General features: G+C 39.3%; 1 protein-coding gene and 1 non-coding gene across 6 annotated transcripts in view; one reads left to right on the forward strand and one right to left on the reverse strand.

Annotated features, from left to right (window-relative positions):
• Positions 1–17542, reverse strand: part of NRP1 (neuropilin 1) — a 199200-nt gene that overhangs the window by 170318 nt on the left and 11340 nt on the right. The window lies entirely within an intron of this gene.
• Positions 493–684, forward strand: LOC119035901 (U2 spliceosomal RNA). Its single transcript, XR_005079899.2, has one exon. It is a non-coding gene; the product is annotated as a U2 spliceosomal RNA (small nuclear RNA).

Consider the following 17542-nt stretch of genomic DNA (forward strand, 5'->3'; position numbering starts at 1 on the left):
TTTTTGGCTTCCTAAGATATGCAAATGAATCTGCAGTTGTGAACTTCTGATTAAAGTAAGACTTTTACCTGTGTTTTTATTACTTCTAATGTTGGTTTTGTTCTAAACCTGTGCAAGTGCCAAAGAATTTGCTTCCTGAAGATACATAACCAAGCAGCAAAGGAAATGTTCCCAAACCAATACAAAAATGGAAGGTGCAAGCTATCCTTGAAAGAAAAAGTGACAGTTACTTATAGAGTTTAATAATTTTCCTGGGAGTTGAAATAGTGTCATTCCTCAGCAGACACAATTTCAGTGTAACTTCTATACTTCTCTATGCAGACACTGAAATTGGAGTGATGACTATGAAGAATGTAATGTCATTTAACTGTGGTGTTTCCCAGTTAATCAAGCTCTCAGCTGTGGCTTGAATAAAACAATGTCAGTTGATATTTATATACTTTTGCTGGGAAAATTAGTTCTGTGGAAGTTTCCTTTGAAAGCCTCCTTTTGATCATGTCTCAAGCCTTTTGGCTAAGATCAAGTGTAGTATCTGTTCTTGTCAGTTTAACATCTGATATGTCTTCTATCTGAGGACAATATAGTAGATGGATTTTTGGAGCAGGGAAATAGAACAGGAGCTTTCTGTGTCCATGCTGTGCATTCACATGGTATTGCAGTACCTCTGGGAATGGTGTACGGCCTTGGGGGCAAAAAACCCAAAGCTTTTGGCAATCAGGCAGTTTCACTTACCTGAGTTAGTTGAGTTTTTCTTGTTTTTGTTTACCTGCTAAAATTCTGAAAATTTCCCCATGTTTATGGTTGCACCATATCCAACTGTCTTTGGTATAGAAGGCAACTTGGATTACCATATCATTTGCCTAGTTTCAGTGGCTACCCAGAAGCTTTATCCAGTGTTGAATACAATAGCTCCTGTGCTCATAAATGTGTGAAATACTTGGAGCTGACTTGTCTTATAACTGGGCCTGTGTGTGCTGTATTATGTCAGATCCACAAGCACCTATAGGGTATGAGACCATGACATTTTAGAAATCAATATTTCTTGTAACTGGGCACATGATATTAATTGTCTCCCACAGCTTTTGCAAGCTAGAAAGAGAATTTCCTCAAGAGGACTTTGGGCATCAAAATAAATAGATAAATAAAATCTTTTCAAAAAATTGCAGGTTTGTAGCCCTTGCGAAACTACTTTTTCCTGAAGTCCATGGTAGGCATTGCAGCCTATGACACCAATCCTTCCTAAGGAGCTTTCTCAAGTGTACTACAGATCAGAGATATACTGTGATATCAAATATATTTGTCATCCTTGACAGGCTTCAGAATAGGTTTGAAAAGTTAGCTCCAGTTTTCTTCCTTCCTTTAACAGTAAGTGGTTCAAACCCATTTTCATAGCATTGAACTTGATCATCTTACTTTAAAAGCTATAGAATGTTGTATGCATATTTCAAAAGTATCTCAAAATGTTTGAAATGAAACCTACTATTTTTTTTTACTATTTGTGTTACTGAGACTACTTGTCTTTCAGATCTGAACATGGAGGCTATTTAGTCATTAATGTCCTAGTCCCCATCTGCCCTCAAATCCTCTCACTGGTCAAGTTCTGTTCCTGTCTCCTTAAGAATGTCTCTTTATATTATAGGCCACTAGTCATATTCAGGAAGTGCTTGGGGATCTTTTGTGGAGAGAGATGAGGATGGGGTAGTATCATTTATTTAGTAGTAAATATTTTTATTGAATTACTATTATTTTCATACCTTGGCTAGACATATGAGGTAGAAAAGATTTCTACAGCTTCTTTCCATTCTTTCTGTTTAATTTGTGTCACTTGAAGAGCCAGTAAAGTGGGTGCTAGGATAATAAACCAACTCCAAAAAGTCAGGGCTGACTGTGTTTAGTCCCCCACTGAAAGATTCCCATATATGAATCTCCTGCTGACCTGACTTCTGGCAAACACATCCCTTTCTTTTTTTATTTTAAAAATTTCATTTATTTTTAGAGAGAGGGGAAGGAGAAAAAGAGGGGAGAGAAATATTAATGTGTGATTGCCTCTCACACACCCCACACTGGGCACCTGGCCCAAAAACCAGGCATGTGCCCTGACTGGGAATCAAACCCACATGACTCTGTGATTCTCAGCCTGTGCTTAATCTACTGAAGTATATCAGCCAGGGCAAACACATCCTTTTTAAAGAAACCCCAACCCATATGGGAAGCTCTGTAAGCCACATATTCCCTCTGTCCATGTCCACTGTGTCCTGAAACCACTCAGGTCCTGTGGAAGAGTGAAGGTTGGTTGAGTGGGACCTATAATAATAGGCCAAAAAGGCAATACCTAAAGTTAGAACAAGACAGTGAGTACCATATGTGCAGAGAGATTGAGCAACCGGGGGGAACAAGAGTAGCTCAGCTGAGGTCTGAATCATTGAGGGCCTGAAACCCCAGCAGAGTGTTGCAAACAGAGATCACCAGCAACCAGAAAGAGACTTGATGCTTAGCCAACAATTATCTCAGCCAAACTATTTTTATACGCATCTTGTCTGGATGAAGCAAGGGAGTCTACCTTGGAACATGCAGGTGAAGATAATAAGGATGCACAAGCCAGAAGGGCAGAGAGAGAGTGCAAAAACAGTTCTAGATGTAGCAGATCTCTTTTGTTTACCATTGTCTTTCTAGAAGGGAAGTACCATGAGAGCAGGGAATGATGTCTACTTTGTTTCCTGCTTATCACTCAGGTAATTGGCACATTGTGGGTGGTCAATAAATACTCCTTGGATGATTAAATGAACAAATGAATGAATGAATGAATGAAGTGTAGGCAACATTTGGGTTATTCAGAGAAAGAATTCTGGTATCCAAATAAATGATTTTAAAAAATACCTGAATTTACTCCAACTTCCAAGTTGTGAGTTCCAAATTTATTACCATGTATAGTTTTTTCTAAGTGTATGTTGTGATAAAAATTTAAAAGTGAACTTATGCCCACCATCAACCTCAGGTCCTGTACAATCAATATATAAATCAAACCCTAAAACAACATTGATAAGAAACATGAATAGTTTAAACCTTAAGGTCAAACCTAGGAAAGATGTAATGAAAACAACAATGAGGGTTGACAGTTTCAGTTCTCTTTTTATCATTTGTGTTTAGAAATACTAGACATTTCTCAATCAATGCTGAGAATCAGTTAAATAACTTTAGATACTAGTCTACCCATTAATCATTTCCTTTAACAAAAACATGGCTCAGGAGGACCAAACAAGAGAAAAGTGCAATTAATATGATCATTCATGTCAAGTCCTATTTACATTTAAATACTGATGACTTAGATTTATTTTTTCAACCAAGTTCCCCACCTGTAATAGAAGCATTAATAAAGCTCTTTAATCTTTATTTAATCTTTAATCTTTGTGTTTAAAGTGCTCTGAAGTTCCTAGTCAGATGTGTGAAGGAAAGGACAACTGTTAATCACATCCAGTCACTGGTTAGCCCTTGGAAAGTTGCTTTATCTTTAAACATTTGATGATTTTATTTTAAAGTGGGTCTGGTACAAACAACTTCCAAAGGATGTGTGAATTAACCAGTGGTTATAAGGATGTTGGAAATGATGGTATGCTATGAATGCTAAGTCAAATTATGAAATTGCTCCTTTGCAAAAATGCTATTATAGGAATAAATAAATCTGAACATTGTATTTACACTGTAATTTGCTTCTGAAATAGAATATTCATAATGGGCCTCAGCAGGCAACAAAAAGTACCATCTTATCTCCTGTTGATAGACCACAATTTCAGAAAATTATTTTTACAATAGCAACTGAATAAGCTCCTTAACTCCAGACTGTTTTACAAATAAATACATAGATTATTGCATAGCTTACACTGCCTTTGAGACATGAAAAGCGAGGTTCATTAACAAAAGCACTGTTGTCATTCCTTTGTATTTTTTCCGATGTAGTTTCTATGCTTTACAACCTAATTTTAACAATCTATGTTGAACTAAGAGATGAGGTAAAAGCTAAATCCGAGTGCAAGTTAAGATCCAAGTTATCAACTGCTGTTAAATTGCACCTTGAACTTGGCCTGTGGCTCATCTGGTTTCAAGAAGAAACAACTCATTCCTACATAAAATTCCCACTGTGTGCAAGTGTTACAGTCAACAACAGCAGAACAATAAAGTATTTCTGAGGACTGCATTTTTAGTTCTTGTAAATCACTAATTAGATAAAAACATACCTGTCAGTGGGTAAAATAAAAGTCTAGGTGAATAAGTGGATAATTTCTTAGAATAAAAGTTGCCAAAAATAGAGTCTAAAATGTCACATACTTTAAGGGTGTAAAACTGACATAAAATATGTGTCTTGAAGGAAAAAAAGAGTAGGAAAAGAGAAGAGTGCTATGTCACAAAAGGCAGGGAAGGTATGGGCTGGAGTAGCTCAGATCTAAAGAAACAAGGAAGAAAACGGGACTGGGTGGTTTTCTTGTCAAAGACCAGAGAAAGGCTCCAAACTCAGAGTCATTCTAACCATTCAGAAAAGCTACCTTTGAAATTTGCTCTTCTGGCAACAGGATTCTCCACACAAATAGAATCCTGTTATATTGGAGACGAAAGGATTTAAAGCACAGAACCCACGCTTCTCATTTCACAGATGAGAAAATGAAGGCCTAGAGAGATTAAACACTAGAGCCCACAGCTACTTAGAGGTTGGGTCACTGCTAGAACTAAGGTTCAGGATGAGTTCCTGGAGGCATCACATATAAAGGCAAGTATCCTGAGGGAACTATGGTCACCACAGGCTCGGCCCAAAGTGGAATAAGTTGAGGGCATGATCTGGTAGCACTTCTGCCTCTGCCCAACAAGTCTTTTACCCACCAGAAACACAGAATTGAGCATGTAAATTATTCTGTTCTCTGGTTGCAGACAAATGATATTGTTTTGAGAAGAAGGAACAGCCATGAGATTCTAGATTAGAGAGATAAGAGAAACATTTAGAAACACCCCAGAGAACTCAGTGTGAGTGGCACTGAGGCAAGAGAGAAATATAAAAACTCAGGGTAGCCACACAACTGCTACTTCCTTGTGTCTTCCTCTTGGGTTGGCACATGAAGGAGGGGAATAGAACAACTGTAATGGCACAATCAATAAAAAAATAAATTAAAAATAAATAAATAAATAAATAAATAAATAAATAAATAAAACATGCTTAGGAAATGCTGCTATGGTGATGCTGCTATGGTGACTAAGGTGGAGCCCCTGAAACTCATGATTGTCCATTTCAGAAAGTGCCCCACCACAAGGACCCTGGGCTGGTTCACCTAGAACCTCTCCAGGGTAGCATCTTAATGTGGCTGCAATGAGACCTGGGGCCTGGTATTTATTTATCAGGTGACATGGACTGACATGTTTACATCCTTCTTTGGGTGCTACACCCCGTGTTAACTTCTCTAATGCAGAAGTTCACTTTATCCACCTTCCCTAGCAAGCCTACTATGAAGTGCACAGGGTGCATTTATTGGGGTTGCCAGCTGGAGGAGAAAAAGACTCTAAATTATTTGTGTTAAATTTATGTAAAGGTGGTTTGGACGTAAGCCCAGACATAGACATACAATTAGGAAGTTTACAGAATTGTGACACAAAGTCTCAAGAGTTGTGGGGGGTGTCAGAAAATACTCAGCAATCAGCCCTGGCTGGTGTGGCTTAGTGGATTGAGTGCCAACCTGTGAACCAAAGGGTCACTGGTTCCATTTCTGATTGAGGCCCATGCCTGGGTTGTGGACAGGTCCCCAGTAGGGAGTATGTGAGAGGCAACCACACATTGATGTTCCTCTCCCTCTCTTTCTCTCTCCTTTCCCCTTTCTCTAAAAATACATAAACATTTTTTTTAGAAAAAGAAAATACTCAGCAATCAGAACATATGCCTACAATATTAATACAGTTTTTGCCTCTAACTCCAAAACAGATTATAAAAATGACTGTGAAACAGAAATAAAATCTTTGAGTTAACTATTACCTCTGCATATTTTTTTGAGATTTAGCTGAAACTACTCACATGTAGAAAGCTAGGCTTTTAAAAAGATGTTTTTAGAAGAAAAAAATGTCAAATTGACTCTACTACCCAAGAAACTGAAGGGCTTCTCATGTAGATGAGAAGTTTAAATGTGAATTGTTTTTGAGGAACAAGTATGAAAGACACAGGGATGAGGACTGGGGGAAGGGAATGGGAGAGAGGGGGGAGACAGGGCGGGGGGGCTGGGATGGGAGAAATAGACAAAAAATGTACTTGAAAAATAACTAAATAAAACTTTAAAAAAAGCAAATAGATATGTTAAAAGTAATTTTGGACTAAAGAGACTATCTACAAAAGAAAAACAGATTACTATTCAATAGCAACAATGCTATCCAGAAGACAGCAGACTATCTCAATAGGTTAAAAGAAAATTATCTTGATAAATGAGGGCAAATGAAGATATTTAAGAACAAACAAATAAGCAAACCCCCCCAGAAATTTATTACAGTATGTACATACTTCTGTCTGAAGAAAAATTATACCATTTAGAGGGTTTGAGACATAACAGTGGTGAATGAAGAAAGTGGCAGTAAAGTGTGGATAACCTAAGCTAACATTCAAATATAAAATAATAAAAATGTTTTATGGGTTAAAAAATGATGGAAGAAAAATATCTGATAACAATATAAGTTATTTTAACAAGTGGAATATCCTATTTCTTTATATTATTCAGGAAGAGCATAAATGTGATTTTTAGTTTTAGACATTGGTAAGTTAATAAAGTATGTTAAAATTTCTAAGGTAAAAAAAAATGTGAATTAGAGCCTGATTATCCCAAAAAGCTTTAATAAACAGATGACCTGATGCTTCCACACTAGATGAACACATTGGAGAAGACTTGTTAAATATCAGTGATCAGTTCAATTAAACAAACATTAATTAAGCACCTACTTTTGGTGAAGCACTGTGATAGACTCTAGAAGTCATAGAAAACAATACCCATCTCTGACCTTAAGAATTGAGGAATTAGCTGGTGAATAGTAGCAGAATATCAATGATTTCAGCATAATACAGAACATTATAAGGAACATGAATAATATATACAGTTCTTGGGTGTGTTAAAAGACAGAGAACAAGAGACCACATTTAACTGGTAGTTGGTTATCAGTAATGACTCTATGAAGGAAGCATAGCTTCAGAAAGAACAAGGAAGATATGTGGGGTTTGGAAAGGTAGACACAGGTATGTGAAGGAAACACTCTGTGACTAGCCATGAAGGAGAAAAGCAAGGATGAGTCTGAAGAACTACAGGTGAGCATGTAGGATACACAGGGAACCCCAGAAGATGAGCCAGAGAAACAGGCGGGAGCTACACCCTTCCTGAGAGGCACAGGAAGTAGCAAGGGGGACCTGGGGAACTGAAAGTTTCAAAGCAGAGAAGAGAAAGGAGGAAAGGTCCTTGAGGAGGCTAAGGCAATTGCACCAAGGACAGGTTACAAAGTGTCAGAATCTGAGTGGTATCAATAGAAATAGAACAGAAAAGATGGATGTGAGTGACATTATGAATATGTAATTTAGAGGCTTTTAAACAGGCTAGATTTAAGGGACAAAGAGAAATCAAGAAATGATCCAGTTTCAAATTTGGATAAATAGGGAAGGAAGCAATCAACAATAGAAGAAAAAAGCAGAAGACATTTTAAGGGGAGGAATGCAATTTAATTTTTCTTTTTTAATATATTTTATTGATTATGCCATTACACTTGTCCCATTTCCCCCCTTCATTCCTTTCCACTCTGCACACCACCTCCCACCCACATTCCCCCCTTTAGTTCATGTCTATGTGTCATAAGTTCTTTAGGTTCTACATTTCCTACACTACTCTTGCACTCACCCTGCCTATTTTTCCCCCACTATCTATGATACTTATTCTCTGTAACTTCTACTCCCACTCCTCCCACTCCCTGTTGCTAACCTTCCATGTGATCTTCATTTCTGTGGCTCCACTCCTGTTTTAGGTGTCTGCTTAGTTTGCTTTTGTTTTAGGTGTGGTTGTTAATAACTGTGAGTTTGCTGTCCTTTCACTGTTCATATTTTTTATCTTTTTTTCTTAGATAAGTCCCTTTAACATTTCATATAATAAGGGCTTGGTGATGATGAGCTCCTTGAACTTGACCTTATCTGAGAAGTACTTTATCTGACCTTCCATTCTAAATGGAAGCTTCGCTGGATAGAGAAATCTTGGATGTAGGTCCTTGCCTTTCATGACTTGGAATACTTCTTTCCAGCCCCTTCTCTTTGAGAAATCAGCTGACAGTCTGGTGGGAACTCCTGTGTAGGTGACTGTCCCCTTATCGCTTGCTGCTTCTAGAATTCTCTCCTTCATTTTAATCTTGGCTAATATAATTATGATGTGCCTTAGTGTGTTCCTCCTTGGGCCACCTTCTTTGGGACACTATGAGCTTCCTGGGCTTCCTGGAAGTCTATTGCTTTTGCTAGATTGGGGAAGTTCTCCTTTATTATTTGTTCAAACAAGTTTTCCACTCATGGCTGTTCCTCTTCCCCTTCTGGTATCTCTATAATTCGGATATTGGAGTGTCTAAAGATGTCCTGGAGGTTCCTAAGCCTCTCCTCATTTTTTTGAATTCTGTTTCTTCAAAATTGGTTGTTTCTTTCTTCCTTCTGGTCCACTCCATTGATTTGAATCCCAGATTTCTTTCTATCACTATTGGTTTTCTGTGCATTTTCCTTCATTTCACTTAGTGTAGCCTTCATTTTTTCATCTAATTTGCGACCAAAATCAACCAGTTCTGTGAGCATCCTGATCACCATTTTTTTGAACTGTACTTCTGATAGGTTGGCTATCTCTTGGTCACTTATAAGTATTGGCTCTGAGGCTTTGATCTGTTCTGCTGTTTGAGCCATTTTTGGTCAGGTCACACCAGTTACATATGAATGGCAAAGCCTTAGGTGTTCACCAGGCCCGGCCAACCCACATAGCTGGGTTGTGATGCTGTATGTATGGGCAGGATCAGAGAGGGAACAATAGCACTTGTTCTGCTCTCTCTCGAATTTCAGTCCCTTCTGCCCCTTCCCACAAGCAAATTGGGCCCTTCTGGTGCTGGTTCCCAGGTGGGTGGGCTTGTGTACATTCTAGGACCCTGTGGGTCTCCCCAACAAACTCTCCTGTGAGGCTGGGAGTCTCTCCTGGCACCTTTTCAATTGGTGTTTTAGGCTTTATTTCCCATTGCTGGGGCCGTGGGTTGTGCGGTGTCTCTCCCTGCCCATTTTTGCCTAGTTTATCTGCACAAGAATGTGTGACAACGATCGGCCAACTGCCTTCCTTGGTCTGCTCATTTCCTCCCTGCACCTGGGGTCTGCTAGCCCAGCACAGCCTGTGTTCCTGGTACGGCAGCCACAGCCTTTTCCTGCCTCAATCCCTCTCTGCCGGCCACGTACTACACTTCTCTTACTGTTCTGGTTGAATGGTTGTTGGACTTTTGTACAGTTCAATGTTCTGTTCTGGTTGTGTTTCTGTTTCTAAATCTTTGCTGTCCTTAATTTTGGTTGTGTGAGGAGGCACATTGTTTCCACCTATGCCTCCATCTTGGCTAGAAGTCCTGATTTTTCATTTGTGGCAATGGTATATCATCCAGGCAGTCAACATCATCCAGAGAGAATTAGAAGTTTGAGTCCAATGCTTAGTTCAAATTTTGATGAATGGCAAAGATCAAAAAGATAAGTCAAGGATAAGACACTTGGGGTAAAGGCAAAGCCTTGTCAAATGCCTGTTTCAGTATCAGAGGAGAAAAAGAAACTAGCCAAAGGCAGAAGTGGTCAGAGAAGTGGAGAGAATATCTAGGTGGTACAAGGTCAAAAGATGCAGAAAAAATAAAGCTCTAATGCATAGAGAATAATGAATTATGTTTGACTTGTACAAAAGTTGAAGAAGTGAGGGCCAAGAAAAGGCCAATGGTTTGGGGCACTAGAAGAGTAGTTTGAGTACAACATCGAAAGAAGCAGTTTTAGTCAACTGAAGGGGACAGCAACTGTGCTGAAAAGAGGTTAGTGAGAAAGTTCTGGAGTGCAGACACCATGTTCAATACCCTTGACAGTAGTAGGAAAGAGAAGAAGAGGGAGATGAAATTGTTGTGGAGGGTAAAAATGTCCAAGGAGGATTTCTTTTACTTATGAGTGGGAAAGTCCTATGGAGTCTATTTGACCCCTGGAGCCCAACAATTGTCCTACAAGAAGAAAAAGCAAATGCTTCTGCAGGAGCTCCCAGCCACACACGTCTGCAGACATTTCAAATGAAAACAGAGCTGAGAGTACTTTTAGAGGCTTCAAATATAACTGTATCATGTGAGGCCATTCACATGGTGAGGTGGGAAGGAGGGAATAAAGTAGTAATCTCTTCTCTGCCAGTGTTCTATGGGCCTTCCTGTGGACAAGTTCTTCACTGCAGCCATTGAGAATCACCCTCACTAATAGGAAATATGTCACAACCAGAAAGAAGGGAAGGAGACAGCAAGATGAAAGGACCCAGAGAAAAAGGGATGAGATTGAGATGGACTATCAATTTAAAAACATTTGTTTTCTCAGCTGCTTCCTCTACTAACTTATGCTACAAAATCCATGTAGATTCCTCTTTCTTGAACACTAATACGCTGGCACTATTTGGTTAATTGATTGGGAAGGACTGGTGTCCTCGCTGTAACAACCACCACAATATTGATTTCTGCCTTAAATTAAGTATGGCTGGTTTAGGGTCTGAATGTACTGAATATATTAATAAACTCTCAGGCACACTTGGGAAAATAATGATTTTTAAGCCGTTAATGTTATTAGCAAGTTTGTGACACTAAGATAGCATCTTTCATGAGATTTTCCAGAAACTCCATCATACAGATTTTTACAAGACTGCAATTGTAACACACTTAACCAGGCAAGTTATTATAAGACACTCAGAAATTCTTGTTGGCTGAATACCTGCTGGGCATTAGATACCATCTCTGTTGTGGATGTGTACAGTGTTTTTGAAATATTTATCAGTGCCTCCTCCTAAGGATGCAGATGTTATTGTTTACTGCCTGAATGTATTTTAAGGAACAAAACCTGCGGATGCACTTCCTGTTACACTAATACCTAGGCTTTATTTAACATGTGGTCTTGCATTGATAAGATACTTCCAGCTACATTATCTCATCAACACTGTGTTATTGAGATAGGTAGAGGAAGGAAAGCTTATTTTTTTCCCTTCTCTTTTTCTTCAGAAAGAGAAGGGGGAAATATTGATTAAAGCTGTGTCTAGCTCATGTTCCTCCATCAGGCCCTTATGTTGTTACATCTTCTTGAGATGCACTGGTTAACATAGTCAAAACCATGGTATTAACAGTGCCATAATCAAACCATTCATAGATTTCAAATCAATCCATATGACCTGTGTCCTGTCTCTCAGATGTCAGTGAATGGCAGAGGTGCAGTTGTAACCTACATCCCTAATTCCCACTGAGACACCTTTTTCACTGGGAGTTGCTAACACAGTACCCTGGCAATCTGAAATCCACAGCGACAAAAATGAACTCACACACACATCATGTATGATGCAGGAAGAGCTAAAGAGGGAAATGAGGATGTGTCTTAAAGGACTAAACTAACATATCCTAACAGTTACTCAGTAGTGCCCCCAACCAGGGACAAAAAAATTGGCACTGGAATGAAGGATAAGGAAAATGTAAAACTTTATCCTTGAGGGAAAAAAGGAAAGAAATTCTAATTAGTGCTAAAAAAGAAAGCTTGTTTTCACTTACTAGCAACAACCTTTATTGAAAAATAAAACTATGGGCTACCCCTTGTAAAGTGAAGAAGCTGCTGGACAATTTTGCTGATATTTTGGTTTGGATAAAGCCTGGCCTGAACTCTGTCCCAAATGTACACAGTGGAAGACAGCCAGGCCATTCCTGTGGAAGAGCCTGCTCCCCCACTCTGTCAATCTCCAGGTAATCTGTGGTCTTTGCCTGTGCTCCTGAGATTGAGAGTCTCCAGAATTCCAGTTCTGATGCCTCTAACCAAGTGGTGGGGACTGAGGAACCACCATGTTCAGGCTGTCAGAAGTCCTTTCTGAAAGGACTTTTAGACTGACCACACACTTATTAGTTATCTAAATTGCCTCATTCACTGTCCCTTCACCCAATTTTGCACTACATTCTCCAGGTTGCCAACTGTCCAGAAAAAGTCCAGCCATTGTTAATGTAATGAGAATAGTTTTTGCAACATGCATGTAACCTGGCAGCCAAGGAGAGTGGACTGGAATGCACATGTGTGAACAATAGTGATTTCACTAAACTAGTCCATGGGGGCAGTAGATGCTATTGAATGAGCATGTCTACAGTGTGGCTGCCACATTCAAAATGACTGAGCAAGTAGAGCAACAAGTCTGCATCAAATTTTGTGTTAAGTTTGAACATTTCTCTGTAGAAACTATTTAAATGATTCAGAAGGCTTTCAGGGAAAATGCAATGAGTGCAGCACACAAAAAAAGTGTGGCACAAATTCTTCAAAGACAGTCAAGAATCTATGGAAAGTGACCCCCATTCTGGAAGGCTTACAACCAGAAGAACACCTGAGAATGTTGAATGTGTATGTGCTGTAGTCAACAAAAGATCAAAGACTGACAGTGTGAGAACTAGAAGCTGATCCGGGGATTCCAAAAACTACTGTGTCCAAGATTCTGATGCGGGATCTTGGCATAAAATGTGTCATGGCAAAATTCATTCTGCAGCTTCTGCTACTACAGCAGAAGAAATATTGTGAAGCAGTTGCTAGTAACTTGATTCAAACCACTAAATATGAATCAGATTTCTTCAAGGTCATAACTGGAGATGAATCATGGGTCTATAGCTATGATTGGGAACAAAGGCCAGTTTATCCCGATGAAAGTCACCTGATTCTCCACACCCAAAGAAGGTGCAGCAAAGTCACGGCAAATTCAAGACCATGTTAACTGTGTGTTTTGATTGGGAAGGTGTTGTCTACAACATGTACGCCCCTACAGGCCAAACATTTAATAAGAAGTACTACCTCAATGTCCTTCATTGGTTTGAGAGTTACAATGTGATGAAAATGGCTGCGGCTATGGCAACTGGTGATTGGCAGCTTCATCATGACAATACACTTGCTCATGCATCATGTCTCATGTAGAGTTTTTTGGCAAAACATCAAGTCACCCAGGTGATTCAGCTCCTCTACAGCCCACATTTGGTGCTCTGCAAATTTTGGCTTTTCCAAAAACTAAAATCACTTTTGAAAAGGAAGAGATTTCAGACTGTGGATGAGAATAAGGAAAATACAATGAGGCGGCTGATGACTATTGGATGAACTGTGTGAAGTCCCCTGCTTTGAAGGCTGAGGTGTCATTGGCCTATGTACGGTTTCTTGTATCTTTTTAAAATATTTTTTGTTTATTTTTAGAGAAGGGAATGGCGGGAGAAAAAGGGAGAGAAATATCAACGTGTGGTTGTCTCTCTTTTGCTCCCTACTGGGGATCTGGCCCACACAAGCCAGGCATGTGCCCCGACTGGGAATTGAACCAGTGATCCTTTAGTTCATAGGCTGGAACTGAATCCACTTGAGCCACACCAGCCAGAGCCAATGTTTGTTGTATCTTGTACCTTCTTCAATAAATGTCTTCATTCTTCATATTACATGGCTGGATACGTTCTGAGAGACCTCACAGATCCTACTCAGGGAAACACTGTTTTTATTTCCCTTTATTCTTCATTAACAGATTTCAAGTTTGATAAAACTATCAGCTGTTTAGTTCTATTAAACTACTGTCTATTATATGAGAAGTATTCTACTGAATTAAGAATTAGAAGTATGTAAGATGTGGTTTCTTTGCCTTCATATAGTTTGCTACCATCAGGGAATCAAACCCTTATTATTCACTTAGAAGAAAGAACCCAAACACATGGGTATTACAACAGAGGTACACATAGAGTCAGACTGTTAAATCAGTAAAGATTTGTTATTTTTATTGGTTCTTAATTTTTTCAAGAGTGGATTGATCAGAAATTAAAATTTTTAGTTTTTTCAAATTTGTTGATTTTTTATGTCCAAATTTGTTAATGAATATATGCCCACTTTCTTGAAGTAATTCAAGAACGAACAGATAAGTGTGAACCAAGATAAAAGGTCAAAAAAGTGGTCTAAATTCAGCCAGGTGTCACTATATCTAAAAAATATCATAATCCCAAATCAGACAAAATTAACCTGTGGTACCAAGTTTGTGGGGCTTTGTGTCCTTCATTTTATGTGATTCAAAGTGTGTTCTTTTTTCTTTAATTTTGGAATTCTGTGTTTAAGTTCCTGTCTAGGACTAAGATTTGGATCACACCTCACTTTTTACATGCCATTTCACTGATAGCTTATATCTTACACAATAGCTGCCCAGCTAGTAGCACCCATTGCTTGGAAAGTTAGGCAGGAAGCTGGAATGGTGACTATACTGACTGGCCTTTGTCACTTCTGCCTTTTCCAGAGAAATTTAAGAACTTGAATAAAGAGACATTTAGATCCTCTTTCACCCCAGGACTGGCCAGTCTCCCTGTGACATGCCAGACATCACAGAAGCAACAAGCCATCACCTCCAGCCTGGCTGACTGATTATACAAGAATCTGACCAGATAAAAACAAAAATACTCTGCAGCATCTGTTTCTTCTCAAAAAACACTCTTCTATTTCTCACAAGGACCCAGTGCTTTTCAAAAAACACTCTTCTATTTCTCACAAGAACCCAGTACTTAAACATTTTCTCTTTAACCCTTATTAAGTCATCAGTGGCAAATACAAGTATCAAAATGTTCCAAGTAGAGGACCTAGGCAGGGAGAAACTTTGGGGCTATTTGCCTGAATTTAATGAAGTCAGTGAGCAGTGCCTGGAAAAGAATGCAGCCTCCCTACTTCCCAGCCTGTGAGGAAGCACCAGAAGTAGTTGGAATCTATGTGTCCCCTGAACCAATTGTATACATTGAACCCTTGTGCTGCCTGGTTATCAGCCTTCAAGTAAAAATCATATTTGTGTGTGCTTTGTGCTTTCCAACTCCATAGACCAAAAGGATCAGAATTCAGATATTTTCCCCTAGGACATCAGTTTCTAAGTTAAGGCAAATCTTAACTTTTTGACTAAGTGGAAATCATCCATTCTTTCGAAGTTTCTGGGCACAGTCTTTACCAGAGCTTACTTAATCTGAACTAAGCATTTAAAAATTAGGTTCTTACTCAGAATTAGTTGGTTCATTTTTAAACTTTTGTGTGAGGTATTTGACAAAAGATGACTGCTTGAATAAAAAATAGTTGATAATATTTCATAAAAAATCTTTCATTCAAAAAGCATATCCCAAGCCCCTTTGGTCACAAAAATGGAAAGGTATTTTTGTGCAGCAGCTAAGTGGTCTGGCTCAGGTATCTGACCTTTTCTAAGGCTTAGTGCTGCTATTTGTAAGATAAGGTTGACGGGAAAAGGAAGGAAGACCATGTGCACAGTGTTTAGCAAATGCTGTTGTGTGGCAAATAGTGAGGGCCCAACAGTTGGAAGCAGCATGATCATTCCTCTCTAAACTTCCTATTGATTATTTAAGTTAAAGATGAAAAAATATGTTGAACAAGTAAGGTAGAAGATGTGAGCACTGTAGACCAGGACTTGATGAGGAGAAAAAACACACTTCTAAGCAACTGACTAGACAAAAGCCAAAACACTTTCTTTTTCTTCTCTGCCCCTCTGCATAATTTAGTAGAGTTCTGAATGAATGCAATATACTTCCTAAACTCTTTGCAAAGACTACATGATGTCAACCATAAGCCAGCAAGTGTTTGGCATGCTTCACAGCCAGCCTGGGAGTTACACTGACCTGCCATCCCTCACTGACCTAGACACAGTTTAATCAATCAGAGACTAGGAGGAAAAATCTTTTGAGGTGCTATGTTCTGCCAAGTCACTGACTCTTACAGTCAAGATTGATTACAAACACCCAATTATGAGGCATTTGGAATCTGATCTGAACACTATTCTTGTCTTGTTTTTCTTCAGGCTTAATGATCAACCTTCTTGAATACTACAGTGGTAATTTGGTAGCCTCCTTTACAAGTGCTGAAGTGTGTTAGCATGCATTCAAGTATCACATTTTAAGCTGGAAAGGAAGGAGCTGAGAGTATGCATGCCTACTGAAGGCATATGTCTCACTTGGATCAATTTTTAAGTGCCTACTACTCAAAGTGAAATCTGGAAATGCCATGTACATGCTGATTCAATCTGAAAAAGATTTTAATGAACCTTCTTTTTTAGCTTCTCATAAACGTTGCTTCTTTCAAATTACAGAAATGCCTAACACACAAACAACCTTGTAATATTCAAAATTCATTGTGATCAAATGTGATTGCTTATAGTAAGAAATAATAAAGAATTTAATTTTAGGAGACTTCCGCCAAGATGGAGGCACAGGTGGAAACACTGTGCTTTCTCACAAAACCAAGTTTAGAGACAACTAAATAATAGCAACAGAAAACATAGCCAGAACACAGAAAATTGAACTTTTCGGAAGTCTGTTAACAACAAACTCTTCCGCCTGACCGGTAAGAGGGGCGAAACCAGCAGCTGGTGGAGTGGAGTAGCACAGGAAAACTCAGTCAGACGGACTCAGGCACACAGAATCCAGGCGCAGGGTTAGACCTAGTGAGAGACCCAGCCACCTCCGGGAAACAGCGAGGGAGCAGGGCTGTGGCTTGACTGTGGTCACACACTCATGTGCGAATAGACAAGAGAGGGAGTGGGCGATTGGACAGGACCCAGCGGGTCCCCTCGGCGAGTGGCAGTGGAGGGCACCGCCATTTCCCTGCTCTGACCCACCTCCACATACAGCGTCATAAGCCAGCGAACTGGGAATCCAAGGCTCCGCTCCTCATACTTAACAGGCAGGAAAAGACCAAAAATGGATCAAGAAGATCTCAAAGCCCCAGAGCCTATAAATCTAAGTGATGAAGAAATAGCAAAATTCTCAGATGCACAGTTTAAAACACTGGTGATCAGGATCCTCACAGAACTGGTTGATTATAGCCACAAATTAGACAAACATATGAAGGCAAAACTAATTGAAATGAATGGAATTGCACAGGAAACCAATAGCGATGAAAAGGAAACTGTGACTCAAATCAATGGAGTGGACCAGAAGAAAGCAAATAATGGCCAAACAGAAAAGAGTCAAGAAGCAAGAATTCAAAAAAATGAGGAGAGTCTTAGGAACCTCCAGGACATCTTTAAATGCTCCAACATCCGAATTATAGGGGTACCAGAAGGGGGAAAGGAACAGCCACCAGTGGAAAACTTATTTGAACAAATAAGTTAATAAAGGAGAATTTCCCCAATCTGGCAAAGGAAATAGACTTCCAGGAAATCCAGGAAGCTCAGAGAGTCCCAAAGAAGTTGGACCCAAGAAGAAACACACCAAGGCACATCATCATTACATTAGCCAAGATTAAAATGAAGGA

This window comes from Artibeus jamaicensis, unplaced genomic scaffold (genome assembly GCF_021234435.1).
Source record: "Artibeus jamaicensis isolate MK-2021 breed Jamaican fruit bat unplaced genomic scaffold, CSHL_Jam_final contig_515, whole genome shotgun sequence".
In the NCBI taxonomy this organism is placed as follows: domain Eukaryota; kingdom Metazoa; phylum Chordata; class Mammalia; order Chiroptera; family Phyllostomidae; genus Artibeus; species Artibeus jamaicensis.